The following is a 21937-nucleotide window of genomic DNA, read 5'->3' as shown; positions in this document are numbered from 1 at the left end:
TTAATCTGCAAAATAATCTTCGACTGGTTATTATATTCAGTAGAGATTGGGAAAGTGATTGCCTTAATGTTCCCAATAAATGACGAATGACATTTTTGGCTCTTGCAGACCGCTCTTTTTCTTAATCCTCTTTTGATAATATTTTCAAAATGTCATTAACACTAACACAAATAATACAAAGCACAGCACAAGTTATACCGCAGATCTCACCATCCCAACACATAATACAAGTAGCATTGCAGCATTCTCGTAACCGAAAGAAGAGTTATACTATACCGACCACTTAACCTTAAAACCAGCCGTAGAGCAAAACTGTGGACCTTACAGCCTTGAAACTATAACGCAAGAAATACTATACGAGAGACAAACATTGACACAAATATAATTCAGATCTAACAATGTACAAATTGCAAAACAATTAAGTAATGGTACAGATCAAGCAATATCTAAACTGTAGCATAAACAATACAATATTTTCAGTATAAGTTATAGTAATACTATAATAAAATATTTTTATAATCTATTAATAGAAAACTGGAAAATTGCATTACATGACGCAAGTTATCATTTGTTGTCGTTATCAGCCATATTTATATCAGCAACCAAAAATATCACAGCGCGATCGGTGTCTTCAATCGCTATGATACATATTTATATATAGCTTATAGAATTACCAGCATTTTGTATAAATACAAGTTTCATCACTTGTTGTCGTTATCAGCCATAGTTATATCAGCAGCCAATAATATCGCAACGCGATCGGTGTCTTCAATCGATATGATACAATATTTATATATAGCTTATAGAATTACCAGCATTTTGTATAAATACAAGTTGTTCTTGATTTGTTTACTGTTATATTTGACATAGAGAAGGACGCCCTCCACAGCATATTCTAGACTGAGCAATTGTGTACAGAAACGAACGAAATTTACACTTTGTGGATCGAGAAAGTACAAAATACTACCTGTTTGTAAGCTTCCAGGCCACCGGAACCCACGAAACCATAATGCCTCTGAAACAATCGTGTTTCTTTTACTACAAAGCTTTTGTTCCTAGCAGCACAAGACACCTTAACCTGCTGACTGCAAGGCACAATGCGCTAAGGTATGTATATACTGTATCATTTCTTGTTATTATATTTTATGAATTTCAAGAGGATGCTTATGATTAAAAGCATTTCAAATTTATTCATGTTATATGTGGGGTTAAACGATAAGTTTATTTAATTATAATTTGAAACTTATTAATATTAAGTTACTTTGATAGTTAATTCAAATATGGGAAGTACAACATCTTTACCGTACGCGATTATTTTTTCTATCAATTAACATAGACAGTTATAGACACTTTACCAAACATACAAGTGTACATTGACTACTAAAAAAGCTGTATCCGAAACTACCTAACTAGCAATAGATACACTATTCAAATTTGTATAAATATAGAGGCCAACTGATTTTTTTAACTGGATATAGAGCGTGTCCTCTTTTACCGTGGAATAGTATAAATATATTTTATCTTTCATTTGTTATTGTTTAAACGTTTTTTATGGCATTATTGTTGTTTTTTATGTTAGCGGGAAGCCTAAATGTTCGCCGACCACATACACGTCATATTCAACACCGATGTTGGACCGTGGACAACCACGAAATGCAGAGGGAATAGTGTGACTGCCTTGAAAATGATGACGGAGACAAAAACATCCACGTAAACTCCGAGTCGTATAAGCTATAAGCAGTCACAAAAAAGTATGCCATCGTACTCTGTGGTAGATCATTGTGAGAATGGGAGAAATGAGATTAAGACAATGGTGGAATCAGATCCTGATTCAGAGCTCTCGCTCATGCGGTCAAGAACACCTATAAAACTTATCTGTTTGTGAATAAGAAAATGAAAATGCATTGAGCTATTACACAAGGACAGCTCGTTAGTGAGGATATAAAAGAAAATACTGCCAATGGAAAGAACATGTATGCATATATATATATATGATCAGGAGACAATCTTACTAGAAAAAAATCATTTTCGTGTTCCTTTTCTATTTCGCGACTATGATGTAATTTTTCATAGAATGATTCTCCTTAAAAAAATATGGAATAGAAACGGAGGCATGGTGGTATAACAGGGCAAAGCTTTTGTGATATTAAGAGGAATATTACCAGTTCAGTTCAATCTTAAATCTAAGAACGTTACATTTTACAATCTCCTCAAATGTTCCAGAATTAGATTTTCTGCAATTTTCTTACTGTTTCAAGAGTCCATTTCTTAACATCAATTCGTTTTTATTGTACTTTTTCAAATGACACACGAAAAGGTAAAACCCTTTAGATATAACGAATTTGTCAAATAACCAACAGGAATGTTGATAGAAACTTGTCTGATATCATATATCATTAGCTACTCGTTAAGTGTTGCCGTACATGTATTAATGTATACGATAAACACTGTTTTATCGCTACATGATGTCTGAAGTTCTTAATTTCGTCAGTTATATAGAAAACAATGTTAAAATGAACTTTAATTCCAATAAATATGTCTGTCATGGAATGCCTTTTGTTTTGTTTCTTTCACTTGTGAATTGCTTTCAAGGTAAGAAATATATATATGTCATGAAACTCGTTTGTATTTGTTTCACTCGTTCACTCTTGATTATCTTTTCTTGTTACATATTTGTAACTTGTCTATTTTCAGCAAACCGGGTTAAATATATCAGGATTTAAGGCTTTATAGATAAAAACGTCTGTAGAACAATAATAAAATATGATATAATAAAAGAAAAACATGTTTCCAACAGTTATTCGCCTATATTTTATCCTGATTTGCCTACATAAAGAGAATCATATAAAGACCACCTACTTGTGTTAGCGTGTTAACTCTTAGGGTTTGGATAATGCTACTTCCAGATTTTGACCTCATGTAGTATGATGAATGTTTAGTGTTTAATACGATTGTGACAACTATTCTACAGATACAATTGTTATCATCCCGGTTAAAAAATCAATGGTGATCATCCGCAAAGTGACACGTGTATACATGTATTTAAAACTGATAAGGATACTGATCAAGGAAATGTCTTTTACTTTAGATACAGTGATACCTATAATTGAAAGTTGACTTGCCACTGTGAAAATTTCATTTTTACAACATTTAAATGTCGTTTTCATTTTTGTTTTTATTATTTCATAAATATAATTATGTTCAGCAACGTTTTTCAAAGTCTGTTATTATAACCCTAGTGTCTTTTCCTCTTCACGTATGACAGTTTTGTATTTGGATCACTTAAACTTACGATCAAGTCGTACGAACAAAGCTATCAAATTATACGAACAAACTCATAACTTCTTCCGGATGACAAACATTACCCAAATTAATAATGTTGATACTATATTGCATGCATTGACCCTGCACGACCTACATTTATCCTGTTTGACCTATTCTGACTTATATGACCTTGATACCTTAATCGACACTGTATCACATGTGTTAGCCGAGGCAAGACGAATGACTAAATCGTTCAAAGGAATTACTAGTAAAAATAACGTTTTTTCTTTTTTCTTTTCAAATCCTCGTGAAAAATAGCGTCATTTTATCGTACTATTGGATTGTATATGGTATTCAAGGGGAAACCATTTGAACTCCTATAAATGTTTTACATATATATGACATACTTTGGTTGCTTATAGCTGGTGTTGTGTCTTAATTTCATATTTAAGCAACGAATGGTTTAGCAAATGTTGTTATTGTCCTATAACATACATTGCTTTTATGACAAACTTAATAAAGCCCGGCAGGGCTTTATGTAATTTTCTCAGCAATAGAAATGTGTGTTATAGGTCAAAACAATATTTGCTACAATATTCATTACTTATATTAACGTTTTGATAGAGAAGTTACGCTTTCTTTAGTTAGTTCGAACAGTTCTTTTAACAGCAAATTCAGTGTTGACAACAATGAAATAGATGACGTCATAATATTATATTGATGACGTTACAATAGCAAATGTTGTTATAGTCTCATAACAACAATTGCCTTCTCATTCCGTTGCAATGGAAGGATGCAGAGCAAATGTAAATATACATATGTAATATGACACCAAAACAGGATCCACACAGATAGAGACACAGGGCATGTGCGTTAAACACATGCCATAAAGAGCCAGACAAATTGATCAACATTTGTTATACAGCTGTGACACGTGTCATACTATGTCAACCCATGATATATGTTCATGCATGATAGACTATGGTCATCCCTGATAAACACAATGCGTTGTGATCATACAAATAATCTTTAAGAATGGTTTTGCTGATTACTGAAGAATACCTACAAATTGATAGCTGTCATTCTTAAAGTAAAGCTCAAAAGAATTTCATAATAGGGCTGGTGCAGGCTCACAGGATTAACGATTGTCATACAGTGTATACACTGATCATGTACCACCGTGTAGTTATCAGGAAATAACTGGGAACCACTAGAGTCCGTTGACCGATCTCTGACAGCAGTCAACATTAGCTAAGAACAACGTCCAACAACACAATGAATAGACATAGCATATATAAATTTCAAAATGTTTGATCTCAAGCAAAACTGTCGGAACACCATGCGTGTCCACTTCACCACATGTGGTATTTCCTGTGCTTTATTTTACATTATCTTATGGTAATACATTTCATTTCATATCCTATAGTTGAAGTGTAACTAAAAGGGATTTCCTTGAAAATACAGTATAGCAAGTTCAAAATGCAATACAAAATATTGCAACTCACATATGATGTACAACGTATCTAAAAACTCAATATAACCTCATACAATTGAAATTCACAATGCAATGCAATATAGAAAATGTAACCTAATACACTTGAAACTCACAGTGCAATATAATGTATTTTTCAAAAACTCACAATGCAATATTATATAATACAATTAAAACTTTCAATGCAAAACAATATAAATGTATCGAATTGGAACACAATATAACATATAATACAACTGAAACTCACAATGCAATACAATTAATGTTTGAAACACAATAAATAAAATACAATGTCATATAAAACGTTTATACATTCTTCATTTGTATTTTGGCCCTTGTTTTATTGCCACTTCGCTTACCGCTTCCTCGATAGAATGCCACACAACATTAAAATTGAAGAAATATTTGATAAATAATGGTTGTGTATCGAGATTTACAATACTTAAAGTCACAAAATACAATATTTTTAAAATCAGGTTAAAGTACGATATTTTTAAATATCAAAATATAACGTCATTCACTGAGCATCCTAACGTTGGAACAATAAGACGTATAGCACACAACGTTAATTTACGAAGTAGCACGACATGCATCGGTCTACTGAGTACATTTTGATCGTTAACCACGATGTATTTGTACTGCCCTTAATTTGCATATGAATTCTGGATGACGATAGTTCAATGAGCAAACCTCCCATTACAAACTAATTCTTTGTTTTTGTTTTTGTATTTTACGTCCTATTAACAGCTATGGTCATTTTAAGACGTGCCAGGTTTTGGAGGTTGATGAAAGCCGGAGTTCCTGGAGAAAAAACACCGACCTTCGGCCAGTACCTGGCGACTGCCCCACTTAGGTCTCGAACCCACGACTTAGTGGTTGAGGACTAGTGGTAGCAGAATGTCAAACGCCATAAACAATTGGCCACCAAGAGTTCCCTATCAAAACTAATTCACGGTCGAAGTTTTCTGAAAAAAACGCACTGAAAAAGCCTAAATTCAACTTTTCTATCGATGGATTAAGCTTACAGTAGTACTTATTTGAAAGGCGACCAACCTATTGCCCCATTGCGTTAAGGGATTTATATCGGTATATGGTGATTATACTGGTCAACAACTGTACAATGGTGTATTACTAATTACGTATGTATGAGCCATTGAATTGTAACTCATGATAAGTATTCATATTCAAACATCCTTCGTAATCCCTGTACAACTGCCAAAATCGTAACTATGGATTGGATTCTTTTCCCGGCAAGACTTTAGCTGTGCATTGGAACGCTTTTTCCGACAGGGCTACAGCTCTGACAAATAATTTTTGAAGAGAAACCCATATCTTACAGAACTTTAAGGAAAAATGTAATGACACTTAAATAAACAAAAAGGAATAAAAAGAGTGGTCTAAGTGTGAAAATGAGGCCAGACCAGGATTCGAACACTGGACCACACATTATTGTGCTGTTGTTCTGACCAGCTGAGTTATCTGTTAAACGGCTGTTTCCTGGTCCAGCCCGCTTAAGTTATTTGTAAAACGAGATTGAGGAAAGGTTCTTGTATGTACGAACATTTAGAGTGTAATTCTTTAATGTTTTGTTAACAGCTGGATAAGGATGCTTAATAAACGAGATTGAGGAGAGGTTCTTGCATGTACAAAAATTTGGAGTGTAATTCTCTAATGTTTTATCTACAATGGGATAAGGATACTTAACTTTTTATTTATTTCGTCTACAATACCAACAACACATTTTTGCAAGTTGTTTACGAAAAGCTGATCCAGAAAGACCGTAGAGAATGAAATTCACAGAGTGGTTGATGTAAGAAGCAATCTCCATGACAGTGTTTGCCCCAGGACCGATAAGTATGGCACCGTCAGAGTCAAACCCGGACACAATTATGTAAATACTATGGGCTATTATGGGAAAGAGGGTGATAGTAAATACTGCCGTAACAGAAAACAATGTCACCATTGTTTTTCTTATCGAATCCTTAAGAAGCATTGTGTTTGGAGCGGTTGGGTGTGCAAGACTACGTCTGAACTTACTGGCCTGATAGAGTCTCCTGACGATCATGATGTTGAATACAAAGATGGCGAGCAGAGGAAATATGACGTACAAAAATAAGTCGACGGTTGGAATATAATGAGAACAATACGTTTTAGCAAATTCGGGGAAAAGACAAATGTCTGCGTCCCAGCCCAAACAAACAACAGGGAAATTCATAGCGGTTATAAAAAGAAAGACTATTACAAGGAACAGTAAAGCACGCTTTCGATTACAGAACGTTGCAACTTTAAATGGATGACAGACAGCGATATAGCGGTCTATGGTAAGACCAACGGTGATCCACGAGGAACATTGGGAGGCGATAAGACAAAAGGTCCCCAATACCGTACAGACTTCTTCCTCTGGTTTGTTGTAAGTTTGAAAGACATACAAAGCCAGACCTAACAATAAGTAGCTAAAATCTGAAAAAGCAAGAGCAGACAGATATACATAGAAAGAAGATTGACGAGAAAGCTGTACGAGTACCGCAAAGGACGCTGCGTTCCCTACCAGTCCAAATATGACTATGGATAGAATGATCCATTCATGTATATTAATTCTTCCGAAACCATTCAAGGCATATTCGCTGTGGCTATCCGTCAAAAAAGTCATGATGCCAGTTGTGCTGTCGGCCGCCAACAAAGTCATGATGCCAGTAGCGTTGTCGACCGCTAACGAAGTCGTGTTGCCAGTTGTGCTGTCGGCCGCCAACAAAGTCATGATGCTAGTAGTGTTGTCGAACGCTAACGAAATCGTGTTGCCAGTTGTGCTGTCGGCCGCCAACAAAGCCATTATGCCAGTAGCGTTGTCGACCGCTAACGAAGTCGTGTTGCCAGTTGTGCTGTCGGCCGCCAACAAAGCCATTATGCCAGTAGCGTTGTCGACTGCTAACGAGGTCATGTTGCCAGCTGTGCTGTCGACCGCCAACAAAGTTGTGTTGCCAGTTGTGTTTTCGGCCGCTAACAAAGTCGTGATGGCAGTTTTGTTGTTGAACGACAACAAAGATGTGTTGTCGGCTGTGTTGCTGGCCGCCAACAAAGATCTGTTGTCGGCTGTGTTGCAAGGATTGCCATCGGAAACGTTTGGGAATATCAACGTCTGGTTCAGATTCAAACAATCCATGTTGTTACTGTAATGATTTTAAATATGAATACTATAAAAAAAAACACTTTATGATGACAACAAAGTTATTTTCAAATGAATTTTTACTACAATAAATTATAAAGAAATTAATTAATTAAAATGTGGTTACCCCTGTATGCATATTGTTTATCATCATTCTGGAAAAAATAATGTAAGAGTATTTCACTACTTTTTATAGATATTTATTCCATTCATTTTCATGGTTGTTTTTCATTGAATGCATTCTTTATGAAGTGAAATGAATTTTTAGCATATTGTATCTATTACTAAATTACACAGGTGCAATCATCTTTTAAGATTCTGAGTGGTCTATACTATACTATACTGATGGTATTTTCTATAGTCTTAAACATCGAGTTTTGCCGTAACCTTTATGGCCATAATTACCTGTTTTGAGTAGTGAGTGGATGCAGGGTTCATAATATACACACTTTTCTCATTATTAATTTGAAACCAACCCGTGCACTCCTTATTCTTTCAACTCATATGATGAACGTGTTGTACACAGTCCCCCTTCTGTTTCAACATGCATAAGAGTGTGTATTTTGACATCAAACCAATTCCGTGAGCAGTTCTGCGAAATTCCAATTTCAAGTTTCAAATTTTATTCGAACTCTAGGCCATCGGCCCATCAGTATACAATACATATTATACAAAAATCATGGTCAATGTCGGAGAATGCAGACAATCATATCCAATTATAATACCCTTAATGTGTTTGCCTCATAGATGAATTTTCCTAGTATACATAATTCTTTAATATTATGGACACTCAATAACTGAACGACTTTAAACACAGATGTTTTTTTCCAATAATAGCTTTTGATAAAACGTGATCTGAGATTTTGGCATTTAGAAGAACAGACTAATACAAAATGAAATTCGTCCTCTACTTCAGAGGGGGAGTTACACTGTTTACAATATCTACGTTCTCTAGGTATATTATTATACCTTCCAACTTCTACAGTCAAAGAATGTGTAGATGTACGGATTCGAGTTAAACAAATGCGATATTTCATTGGTATATATTTTGTGAGGTAAAATTGTAATGATTCTCCCAAATCTATTTAATTCAAAAGGGCGTTGTGAACTTAGAAATGAAAATTTGAAAAGATTTTTTTTTATTAACATAACACAGCATTCTGTTCCATGTTATGGTCCTATAACACGGAACAGGATTGCCGACAAATAATCATATTCATTCATATTTTCATGTCTGCAATCCTGTTCTGAGTTATAGGACCATAACACGGAACAGAGTGCTGTTTAATGCTTAAATGGATAACACAGCACCACACAGCTGTTTCGTCCTTTAAACAGTCATCGATGACGCTTTGGACACAAACATGGAAAATCCTAATTGGTCTGAATGCGATATTAAACAGATAAGGAATGTGTCTAATACCCTTTATTTACACGAATTAAAAAATAGAGAAGCACTGGTCCATATCAAATTAATACTAAGAACAGTGTGTATATCATATATATTATAAATCCTGTCACAACTCTAGAAATATATAAGTGGCTACTAAGGTTACGGCAAACCTTGGACTAAGAAATTTATCCGCAAACTCTTCCACCTTCTATCTTGAAAAATGGACGTTTAAAAAAGGAGTTCGAAATAAGGAAAGATCAATGAGTTTTTTGTTGTTTTATTTTTGTATTTTTTTGTTAAACCCATTGCCATTAGACCGTTTATGTCGAAGAAGTCGATACAACGACCGCAGGTTCTGGATCAAAAAAGGAATTGTTCATCCCAATGGGTCAAAAATATGAATCTGTTCGGATAAATTTCGGAAAGTCTCTACCATAGCTTTCGTGATGCAAATTTCATTAATTATAAAAAAAAATCACTATGATTATTTTTTAATGGGTTTTTTTCAGTAGTAAAAACAAGTTTTAAGAAACGTGAAAAGGCCGTTGAGTGAAACTGTGGCTTTTGATTGGACGTTACTTTTGATACATTTCATCCAAGGGACATTTAATTAAGTATACAATTATCTTATGTAATATTATATATAAGATATATTTAAGATTCTTTAAGCATGAAAAGTTGAGAAAAGATCTAGTACTTACCTTCAAAATGTATAAACTGTAATGCTGATGTCTGCTTGAATTCATCGACTGTCCGGCTGGTGACGATCTTGATAGATAAAACTAAAATATTTCCTCAAATATTAATTATCAATACACTATCAGTAAAAGAAGAGGAACAACTCCTGAATCTATGATTCCATAACTGTATTTGTACTGGTGCTGACTAGTTTCAGCCTGCTAGTCGGGTCGTCGTCAGACCACAGCTATTTGTTGACTGCTTCATGGTGATAGTTAAGTAACTTTGAAAATCATGTGACTTGCAACAATACACGATATCTATAACGTCACCAATAGTAACCAGGGAAACCATAGGCAAACCTCGCTATACTCCATCTAAACCGAAGGAGGAGCCGGCCGAGGAGTTTTAAGTGATCAAGGAAGTAGAAATGGTGCAAATATTAAACAATTTTTCAATATGTGCATAATAAAAATATACGAAGTATTATATAAAAATACCATGAGTGATTATTTGAAAGTTTCAAAGTTAATAAAACTATAACTGTTATATAACATATACCATGGGGTCTTTCAGAAATTGGCAAATACATAAATGTGATAAATTAAAAATATGAATAGGTTGTACACATTTCTTAGCGAGGAAGAAAAAGATAATCAACTCTTTGCTTCTAAAAGAAATTTAAAAGTAACCTTGAACACTATATTTCGCAGGTTTTATTTTCGCGATAGTTGCGTGTTGACTAAAATCCGTGAATTATAAAACCAGTGAAATATTTTGAAAAAACACCACCCCTCAGGTAGGAGATTTCTCTGTCACATCCTCAAGGAAGGGGAAGATTATATTATTCTCCCACCCTTCACAGGTGTGTCTCCCGTTTTAGCCGGGGCAGATCGAGCGTCGTGCCGAGTAGAACGTGTTCAATTGTGACTTCATTAAAATGTGTCATCGGTAATTGTGACGTCATCAAAAGTGGATGACGACATTCATACTCCTCATGCAGTGAATGTCGTCCTGTTTACAAACATGGCAGACTACTGGCGGTGGATTTGTAACTGAAATAATACGATGGGAGAAAAATAATCATCCACTACACTGAGGGTGTAATAGAGAAATCTCCTACCCTCGGGATGATTTTCTAAGTTGTCTTACCCTCGGCAGAGCCTCGGGTTAGACACCAAAAAACATCACCCCTCGGGTAGGAGATTTCTCTTGTTAGACGTTGGTTTGTTACTCCTGAATTGATTGAAAAAAGTCTAATTTTAGATATCACTCCTGAATAATATTTGTATGCTACAATTCAAAAGGAATACATCATACAATAATAAATTATGTGGAATGAAGAATATTTAAAATATAACATTTATATAGCGCCCAAAGTAAAAATACGCCCAAACTGATAGCGCAAGTATACATTATCTACACTGTTACGTATATATGAGCTAGAGAAGAAGTGTTTTCATGTGAACAGTTCCAATTATTGTATATATATATCAGTAGAGCTGACAAGGTGTGACTAACTCAGTGAACAATAGTTAACATTTAGTTTGAACCTATTCTAAATAACACGCCAATCATATTACCCTTCTGATTTTTTTTACAGCAATAATTGTATAGAAATCAACTAATACATGCAATAATAATTGGTGAGTGTGTGGCGCAGTGTATAGCGAACTCGCCATTTACTCAGACTGCCTAGGCAAGATTCTCCTGATCGAACGTGAAAAGGTATTTGGGTCACCTTAACCACCACGTGGACTTTCTCTAGCTCCCCGATTTCCTTCCACATTAGGACCCTCTGTGTGCTTGGAAAAACTAGTAAATAGTTGTTGTGAAAGAAATTAAATCTATATCTAATAGAAGTAGCTTTTTTAGTGCATGCAACTGTCTGATTTAATCGTGAGCGCCGTAATAATCAAATTCCGTCTTTGCGTATTGCAGAGTTATCTTCTCTTGGGAGGAGGTATTGATTGTTACGTCATTGGTTTGTGCGAGAAAATTACGTCGTTTTCACAAAAAATTGATGACGTTACTCTCACAAACAAGTGACTTAACAATCAATTCCTGCCCCCAAGAGAAGATAACTCTGCAATACGCAAAGACGGAATACATTCTACAGAGTGAAATGTGATCCACAGTTTTGTTATTATGTCCCGATGTGTCTTTTATACCGGATTATTTCATTGTTGGTTCTAGATTTAATAAACATTTGCTGCTTGTCATAAGATATAAGGTATCGATTTTCATGGAAAATACCTTAATGTGTCGTATTTTGATCAATGATTACCTGTTCTGTGTAAAGTCTCTCCTGTAGATATAAAATTATATTATGACTTCCATTATGACCAAATCATCTGCAAAGGATGCCAATAATTATCCCCCGACTTAACTTCAATATCAAAAGAAATGTTTTCAATCTTTTATCACGTGGACCTTTTTCAATTAGTTTACATCAAAAGCAATATGTTTTATACGAAACTTTTACAAAATACATAATTAGGCGTCGTATTCGATCCGAACCATGTTTTCGGGTTCTTATTAGATATTTGTAACCATAATGTATTAATTACTTTGACGGATGAAATGATTACGGTCATATTTCAACGGAAATTGCAAGTTTTTAAAGGGTTTTATGCCTGCAAAACATCTCACTGTATAAATGATGTAATTCAAACAGCTCTTTTTAAAGGTACCCGGACTGAAAAGATGGTATTACAATTAACATAGGTGCACTGACAAATTTCGCAGAATATCTATAAAGAACCTTGGAAGATACTACCGAAGGAATGAGAAATCAAAGTGTTTAAAGACTGAACGCTGAGGCGAAAGACGGAAAAAGATATACGGTATTATTTTGGAAAGGTGAATATAGTTAAAACTAAGTGTCCATTGTATTGCGGGATTATTGAAATTGTCCAGTAGTGAAAAAAAATAGTTGAGATTATTGCTTGGGTAATTTCTTGATATCGACACACATGACAGTAGCATTTGCATATGGCTTTATTGTACTTGTTGTAGTTCATACCAAGTTAGCTAAAATATCACTTCAAGGCAGCGTATGCAGGCCAATAATTAAAATAAGATGTGTATTATAATTTCAAATTTATATCTAAATAAGAGTAACGCAAACATACCAGGGTATGTAATATATCTGCTAAAGTTATGGCTAAGACTAATACATGTTGCACGGTGTGCAAAATGTTGCTGGTTGGACTGAATGAATGCTGAGGTTGCATGTGCATGTGCAAGCGAGCAGTGCAGATTTTGATTTTGAGAAATATCAAACAAGATTAGTTAAAAGCTTTAGTAGGAGAACATGGACAATGTTCAATCACATGTAAAGATTCTGTAGATATAGCTATGACATTCATAAAAGATTGATGTAAGGAATTTTTGCATGAGGTTGTCAAAACTTAAGTTAGCAATGTGTGGACTGGCAAGTTTTCACACATTGCTGTAGAAATTGTGCAGCAGTAGCCTTCACCTTGAATTTGACTCTTTGACTGGTCTCAAAAGATTGATGTCAAGAATACCGATGTGAAGCTCTCAGAAATTGGTTTCAAAGCTTTAGTCAGAAACGTGATTACAAATCAAATGTGTGATATTCCATTCATAATGTAAAGATACTGTAGCTTTGTGACCTTCACCTTTATCAAATCATAAATCATAAATCAAGAATAACCTGCTTTCAATGACATAGCCAAAACATAATCATCGTAGAGAAATTCACATGCCAATCATTTTTTCACATTTACTTTCATTCTCAAGTCTTTGCACCATTCATAACCCTTTCAATATTACTCTGCAATCGGATACAATCTGAAATTTCTTTAACATATCTAAAAAAGGAGTTGGTATCATCAGTAAACAGTGACTCCGGAAGTAACATTGAACCAACCGGAAGTTGCAGCGTTTATCATAACTCATTGTTGCGTATGACATAGGTAAGTGTTGAACCAATTACAAATATTACTTTAACCCCATAGGATTTTAATTTAGGAAAAAATAATGCATGTATGGTATGAACTTAATCCTTTTTGCCAAATTCAGTCAGTAAAACAAATGAGATTTTCGACCGTTGGGCGATTTGAAATAAAACAATGTTGTTCATTACAGATGACAGGTTTAATAAAAGTTGAGAATTGCTGATCGACTCGATTTCTAAAGAAGAAGAGCGGTAATCGGAGATATTATTTTTACAGCCAGATCTAAATTTGGAATAAGATATGCCTTCAGCAAAATTTCAGGAAAAAATGTCACAATTGAGAGAATGATTAGAAGTTTGCGATAGAGAAAACACAGTTCAACAGAACATAATTTAAAAATAGTTCCCTATAAATTGTCGTAACCACATACTTTTTTGTGTTTCAAATTAAAGTGTTTTGAGTATATCATTTGATAGTGATTTCACACAATGGATTGAAACTCAATGTAAATCTACAATTTATTGGTTCAAATGATACATGGTCTATTAAATTTCAATAAAATTATTATCTATTTAATAAAACAAATATACATTTTTTTAAACAATCAAGAAAGTATAAACAATATAATACAAATATTCAAACAAAAAACATAGGATGTGCAACTTTAATTGTACAAACAACATACACAGATACACCCAAACGTATATAAAGAGTTTGTGTGCGAGATACGGGGCAATAATGGTATCAAGTATGAAAATTAAAGCACGGGCCATCAAAATCCTACAATTATAAAATTATAATTAGTTTAACTTCTAACTTATTTGCTGTCATCTAATTCAATCGTATAATTCTGTAATCGCAAACAACTAAACCGCAGGTATCAGACAGCGTAATGCAAAAGATAATTTGCACCGCAAAAGTTTGACCCCAAGCTGTATACTGTTAATTCAGGTAAATTTCATTCGCATTTCGTTGTTTTACCTGAAAAAAACACACGTCATTTAATTGTACCTGAATCGTATCTGATGACCTCCTCGCCTCAAAGCATACGAAAAGCACAGCTAAATCTGTTTGGTCCTAGGTGATTTGTTTGATAACCAAATGATGAACCTCGAACTGTAGATAGTGTACAGAGGGAGACAGACGTGCATAGTTTCTTTTTATTTCCACATGGTCGACTTAACTTTTTTGACGTGAAGTGATGCTCTCCTCATTTGCAATTGATAACAGAACAACCAATGTATACACAGGAGCACATTTTGCTATCCGCGAAAGGAATCATTTTTCCAGGTAAACCAACAAACTTGGACTATGGTCAGTTAAAATTGATAATTATATATTCTAACATTTTATTTGACCGTTGCATCAAATGTGGATGGTTTGACAGACGTGATAAAGAATATTTTCAATCTATGGAGTTTTTACAAATATTCGGGTTTGTTCGTGGATATAATCATACCCGAATCAAGCCAGGCTAAGAGTTATGCATGAATATTGGTGATATCCATGCACTTCTGAATACCGAAACCAGTCCTATTCCAACCAAATCACTTTCTGTTATGGAATAGGCTATGCATCATGATATGAATAACAATTAATGTGTCAATTTATCAAAAAAATGTGTTTCGAGTGCAGCTTTTTCCCCGCCATTTTCCCGTGTATTGAATCATCATTGTGTATATGCAGATAAAATGTAAACAAAGCAGCCCTACCTGTTACCAGTTACCTCTTAATTACCAGGTTACGTGTATATTTTGTATCACTAGTCAATAGAGAAGGAGGTTTGAAATTTCCACACAAAACGTAACAGACACAATTAACACAGGTAAGGTCTATAAATGTTTTGATAACTGTCCAACCATCGATGAACTATAATCGTCGATCGTCTCCATTCACTGTATATATGATCTAACACTGTACCTGTAACTACAATTCCATTATTGATAGTTTGACAGTCGTTGTAATAATGTGAAACATGCATGGAAGAATAAAATAAAGTACAAAATATACTGATCGGATATTGAACACGTATACGATGTCCAATATTTCACTCGAGCCTTCCGGATTTATTTTCATTCGGTAAATTCGAACAATCGATCTTCCCATATCGCACATGTGGGCGTTTTATCGCACAACGAAGTGATCGATTGTGAAATCGCCCAGACGTTCGGCTGATGTTCGCACGATGTATGCACGGTTAGTTGGTGCGTTGTGCAATCACATAACTGTGTTTTTTCTCGACTGCGTGTTCATGTATTCTTCCCTTTTCTGCAGAATCTGTTTGAAGACTTTCTCCTCGCGTTTGAAGTTTTCAGCCATATCTACAGCTTTTTTCAGACTCTCTACTGCTGATGATCTCTCCCCATCGAGCCAATGTAGTTTGGCTTTAGCACGTTTATACAGCATCTGTCGTCTTTTGTCCGTTTCTATCCAATAGTTTTCTTTGGCTCTCGCCAAGCAATCACTTGCTTTTTCCCTATCATAAGGGGTAATATGAAGTTCTACTGGATCAAAAATGTCCTCGCCAAGTAGACCGATGTTCAAATAACAAAATGTTTTTTTCACCAGATACATTCTTGCCCACATGTTCTTTGCATCTCTGTCTTCTATTAACTCTGCTTGTTGCAGACCCTCGGAGATCAGCTTGAAGATGTTGTCTTTCAGGTCTTGCTCTTTTGTCCTTGTTGCTGCTGCGTTAGCACTGAACTGCGCCAGGTGTACATTTATGTATCCATAAAAACAACTTGCACTAGTTTTAGCCATGATTTTGGCCGTCGTTTTGTCCTTAAAACATAATAGAAGTGTTTTATACCCCTTTTTTGATTCCTTCATTGCCCCTCCTATATCTCTAGCAACAGCTAAAGCAGCTGCATATCTGTAAAGAAATGATGCAATTTTGTGTAAAAAATCAATAATATGTTTCATAAGATTTGGCGCGTAAAATTGCAGCTTCAACTTTTATAAATACGGATAAGAAAAATCACTCTGGTGACATAAAAGGACATTATTTGTATGTATTATGGTGCATAATCGATGTATCTCCATCATATCCAAATTTAATTAAAGGGGAAATATTGGTAAAAATCACTGTTAAAAAAATATCATAAAAAGTGTCATTTTCAGAAAATATGTTATAAAACTTACACTTTCGTTTAATAACACTTATTAAAAGTGTCTGTTAACATATTCCGCACGAGTAGTAATGCGCGTGCGATTTTCCGAGAAAAAAATATAACATGGCGAATCTATTCGAAGCGAACTGTAGTCATTCGTGACGGAGACAGTAAAGTAGCCAAACAGGGAAATTAAAGACCTTAAAAAAGAGGCAAGCCAAGAGGGTCGAACAGAATTTCAGCAGACACATCTAGGAACAGACAAAATAAAGCTTGATTCCGACTTTCCATAGCAGGTGCTTGATACTGACAGGTAAGTAGGTCACATAACCTAACACGAATAGTGATTATAATACGCGTACGGCGACGATTACTCAGCGTTACCCGGTTGTTGAGTGCTTTACAATGATATATGCTACTGCTTACTATCGGATTGGTAATCGGTACAAAACTATTTACTGTAAAACTGGTCACATAACTGATTGTGTGTATATTTTGTCAACAACACATACTAGAATGCAGTGTGGGGCACCATTACTAGGCATTAGGGGTAATATTGTTGGTAGTGTATACGTATTTCTTATTCAAAAACTGAAAATAATGCCAATTCCATTAATGAAACGAGTCACCGATGTAGTGATGTTATTTATAAATTGAAAACAGTCAATGACAGTTGTCTCTGTGGGGACTTATAGTATTGACATCTTCGCTTGCCAATGGTTATGTTCATACAACTTTGATTTTTTAATATATACATTGACTGTAATTCTGCACCATCAGTAATCATTAGTACAGTGACCTGAGAATTTGTGACAGCTACATTCGGAATTAAATAAGGTGCCAGAGTATGTTTACATATTTTTACGGTTTTAGATCAAACTTTTGGTATAAAAGCTACCTCAATGGGTGATATACACTCTAAACCATCAAAGATGTAAAACTTATGTGAACACCTTAGTTTAGGTTCAAATGTAGATGTAACAAATTAGCAAGTCCCTGTCAAGCCAATATATGTGTATTAATGATAGACATTCTTTCTTGAGGAGAAATACATGTTTAGCCATGGCCTAACCTTCCAAATGGTCCCCACAGGCTCTGCGGATCTGCAGAATCTATCAATAGATGTTAAAATAAAATTGGAATACTGATGGCTGTTGGCCAGGGATCTGTACCATGCCCCTGCTACTAATTAGTGATATAGTGTCGGGTAATTTATGTATAATGCAGGCAGTAAGTTGAAATGACGTATCCGATGAAAGTAATGAAATATCTTATTTAAATTTTTTCCAATCCTCTGTAAAAATGTGAGGTGACATTTACAAATGTGTATTGTTTATCACAAATGAATTAAAGATATTTTTTGTCATAAAATACTTATTGAAGCATACTTCAGCATATACCCCCGTATCTATAAATGTCACATGTCACATTTACACTTACTTATATCATGTTGTCATTTAACATCATCTTTCTGTTTAGGCCTACTCAGAAGGAAGACCTACCGCATGTGGAATTCAGTGATGTAGAGTTTGGCTTAAATTCTAGAACAGGACAAGGTTAAAAATAAGAGGAAGACAGAAATACTATGAAGTGGTTAAATCACAGTTGAACTAGGGAACTACTGATCCATTTTTTAAGAAGTTGATTTTTTTTTGATTTTTTTTTAATCATTGATATGTACACATGACTGAACTTCAAGTATCAATGTTATGGCTACGAGGCCACTTCATTGTATCACTAGTATAACTACGAGGCCACTGCATTGCTTTGTTTTTACTATTTACATACTATTGTGTAATTCCATAGAGCAGTTGTATTTGGAATACATTTTTAAACAGTAGTATTTTGTTATATTGTTATTGCTGCTGAAAGAAAAATCTTTTATAAATGACTGGTAACATTACTGTAAAGGACAAAAATTAAGCCTTTCATGTTTCCTTATTTTCCGAGGTATATAAACAAACCTTAGGATCCATAGTCTCTCTGTTTTAATAAGTGTACATGTATATATGTCAAATTCAGTTTGTGTGTGTGTGTTTTCCCCCCACATCGTTTTACTGTTCCAATAGTGCCAGCACCATTAGCATGAAGAGAGCTATACACTTAGTAATGAACTTCTAATGATCTGTTCACATTTTCAGAACCAAAAATATTTCTTATTATACAAAGTTTGAAGAAATTATTCTGATGCTTACTTTGTTTGGTTAATTGATTGGTTTTATAAAAATCGGTTTAATATAACTTTCTTGTCTGTGGACATGGACAGGTGTTTGCAAGTATGTGCTATGATCAAGAACATGTAGACTTGCTCTAGTCAATGCATCGATATACTTTGTTGTATTTATAATGCATACTGGGTTTAGATTTACACAAGATCCATACAGGAAATTTATCAAACAGATTTCAAGTAGACACTCCCTGTACGTTACTACCAGTGTAAGTATGTCAGTCCTATAGTAGTGAGAGTTAAAAATGAAAAAGAAAAATATTTAATGCACTATACAAAATTCGGTTAATAAGTAAAGTCAAAACTTAAATAAACTATTACTAAAAAGAAATTGATTTTCCTGTCAAATTTAAAGGACTTGCGATGGTACGAGTGTGCTCTGGCCCGAACAACAGACTTAGACGTTATGACATGTAGATGTCTGCCAAGTTCCCTATGGCCCGAACACCAGACTTAGACATTTTGACATAAATATGTTAGACATCTTTATGTGAAAATGTCTAAGTTTGGTGTTCGGTCCGGAGGAAACTCGGGCTCGGCTTGTGGTAGCTGACATACAGTACGATTACGATGTTTTGTTATTGGTATACTATAGGTTATTGATATGAAGAAAACATATTCTCCTTTGTAGTTTTTAGTCAAATTCCGAAATTAAACGTGAAACGTGGAAATAATTCTTTATAAGATCAAACAAGAACACAACAGATGAATTGTTATTAAATAAGCATTGCATGTAACCCGTGCTACACCGTACTTACCGTATTAAAAATATTTGTCATGAATATCCGCCATTCTTCTTTAAATTTATCTTATTTGTGTCATTTACACAAACCATTTGCGAAAATATAGGTAGTTACATTATACTTACCTGAATCTATGTATCATGTTTGCTATTTTCGGGAAGCCTGTTAGAGGTGCCATCATTTTCATACATTTGTAAATGTCATGTTTTGGCAAAGTTTCGGTTAATCCAGAGTTAGTCCGCAGTGCATCAGCCTGTCCTTCATATCGGGTAAAGTGATGATTATACACCTCTGGTGATTCTTTGTATTCTATCAATTTCTTACAATCATCGAGGCAATTTTCTGAAGGCATTTTATAGCCTTCATTGTAAATCTCTTTTCGAATTTTTCCCGAAGTCCTTATGGGGTGAACATGATATGCCTCAACCTGTTTTCTAATTTCCATGAGTTCATTTTCATCTTGTTCAATCTTTCTAATTTTTTTCTCGGTTGATGTGTCAGCTTCATCTGACTCAATCGTTCCTATTTTGTTCTCGCTTGATGTTTCAGCATCATTTGACTTTATTTTATCTTCTTTCAGCGTTGATGGTGTTGCTTTAGCTTCCCTTGTCCTTTTGTCCAAGGGTGGTCGTTTCGCTTTCTCCACCGGAACCGGATTATCGTCTTTCAAGGTAGCTGATTTAGCTTCAATCTTACTATCACCAACAGAAACATGAAAAATACTATTTTTTCCAAGAAAAACGTTCACATTTGTATCCATGCTCTCAATTGTTTTTCGTCTTTAAGACTAGCATACAATAACAATGACATTACTTGTGTGGTAATTTTAACCCATGCATTATCAATTATAAGGTAGAATTTAGCAGTTCTCAGCCCCGAATCAGGGATTGCTTGTTCACGTTCTGTTTAGCTTCAAGTGGCATTAATGAGAATTTTCAGAAGATTATTTTGGAGAACGATTATAAAATAAAAAAAAACTTGTCTAATTATTATCTCCCGATGCTCATTTTGAATCTATATGCATTAAAGTTTAGTTTTAAATTTCGTTGTTTTTAAATGTAATATAACTTTGCAAGTATTTCATGTAGAGCTGATTAGGCTTTGAAAAAAAATGAACCGACGTACATTTGTATTATCCCATTAAAACAATATGTCATATTAGTGTGTCTTTATAAGTTGTTATTACGTATGAGTCAACGCCAATGCCATTGTCTCTAACTTCAAAAGTCGCGATTGTCTTTTCATTGACACGCAGTGGGTATGATTTACGGTCTTAAACAAATTGCTGATGTTTGAACATTGAACATTGAGCTACTGTGAATAATTCTAAAAAAAAAAATGCGAAATATTATTTTTTTGTCTTTTATCATTGGAAGACTCTTTTGCGGATTTAAATCTTTCGCGAATATTAATTCCATATATAATAACTATCTATTTGGAAAATGCATCTACTTAATCGCGAATTTATGTACTCGAAAAATAGGATAGTTCGCTCAATTAAGCGCGTTCGAAAAAATAAGAGCTACAGTATTTGATTATGATATGATACCTAAGCGTGCACGCACACTCTGCAACTTGTATACGTTTGTAAACTTTATAAATAAACTTTCAACTTGATGCTCGTTCCGATATAATAAGTGATATGTGAAGTAGCATGTAATATAAACTAAAGCTTTATTTGAATAAACGGCAATGTTGATAAATGGCAATTGCTTATTTTATTATTGGTGTTCAGCGACAGGTTTCATCATATATAAACTGAGATTAAATGTTGAAGTACCCTTGTACCCTGCTGTTAAACTCGTTTCGCACGAATTGTGTATATAAACAATGGGCAAATCCAGCTTTATATTTATTATTTACTCATTTATATTTTTGTTCGGGTGTTCTACTGCTAAAACGTGAAACAAAGGAATAGACTATCTGTTTCTCGGTTTA

The sequence above is a fragment of the Mizuhopecten yessoensis genome, unplaced genomic scaffold (assembly GCF_002113885.1).
Source record: "Mizuhopecten yessoensis strain PY_sf001 unplaced genomic scaffold, ASM211388v2 scaffold11101, whole genome shotgun sequence".
In the NCBI taxonomy this organism is placed as follows: Eukaryota; Metazoa; Mollusca; class Bivalvia; order Pectinida; family Pectinidae; genus Mizuhopecten; species Mizuhopecten yessoensis.
This window is presented reverse-complemented; position numbering follows the sequence as displayed.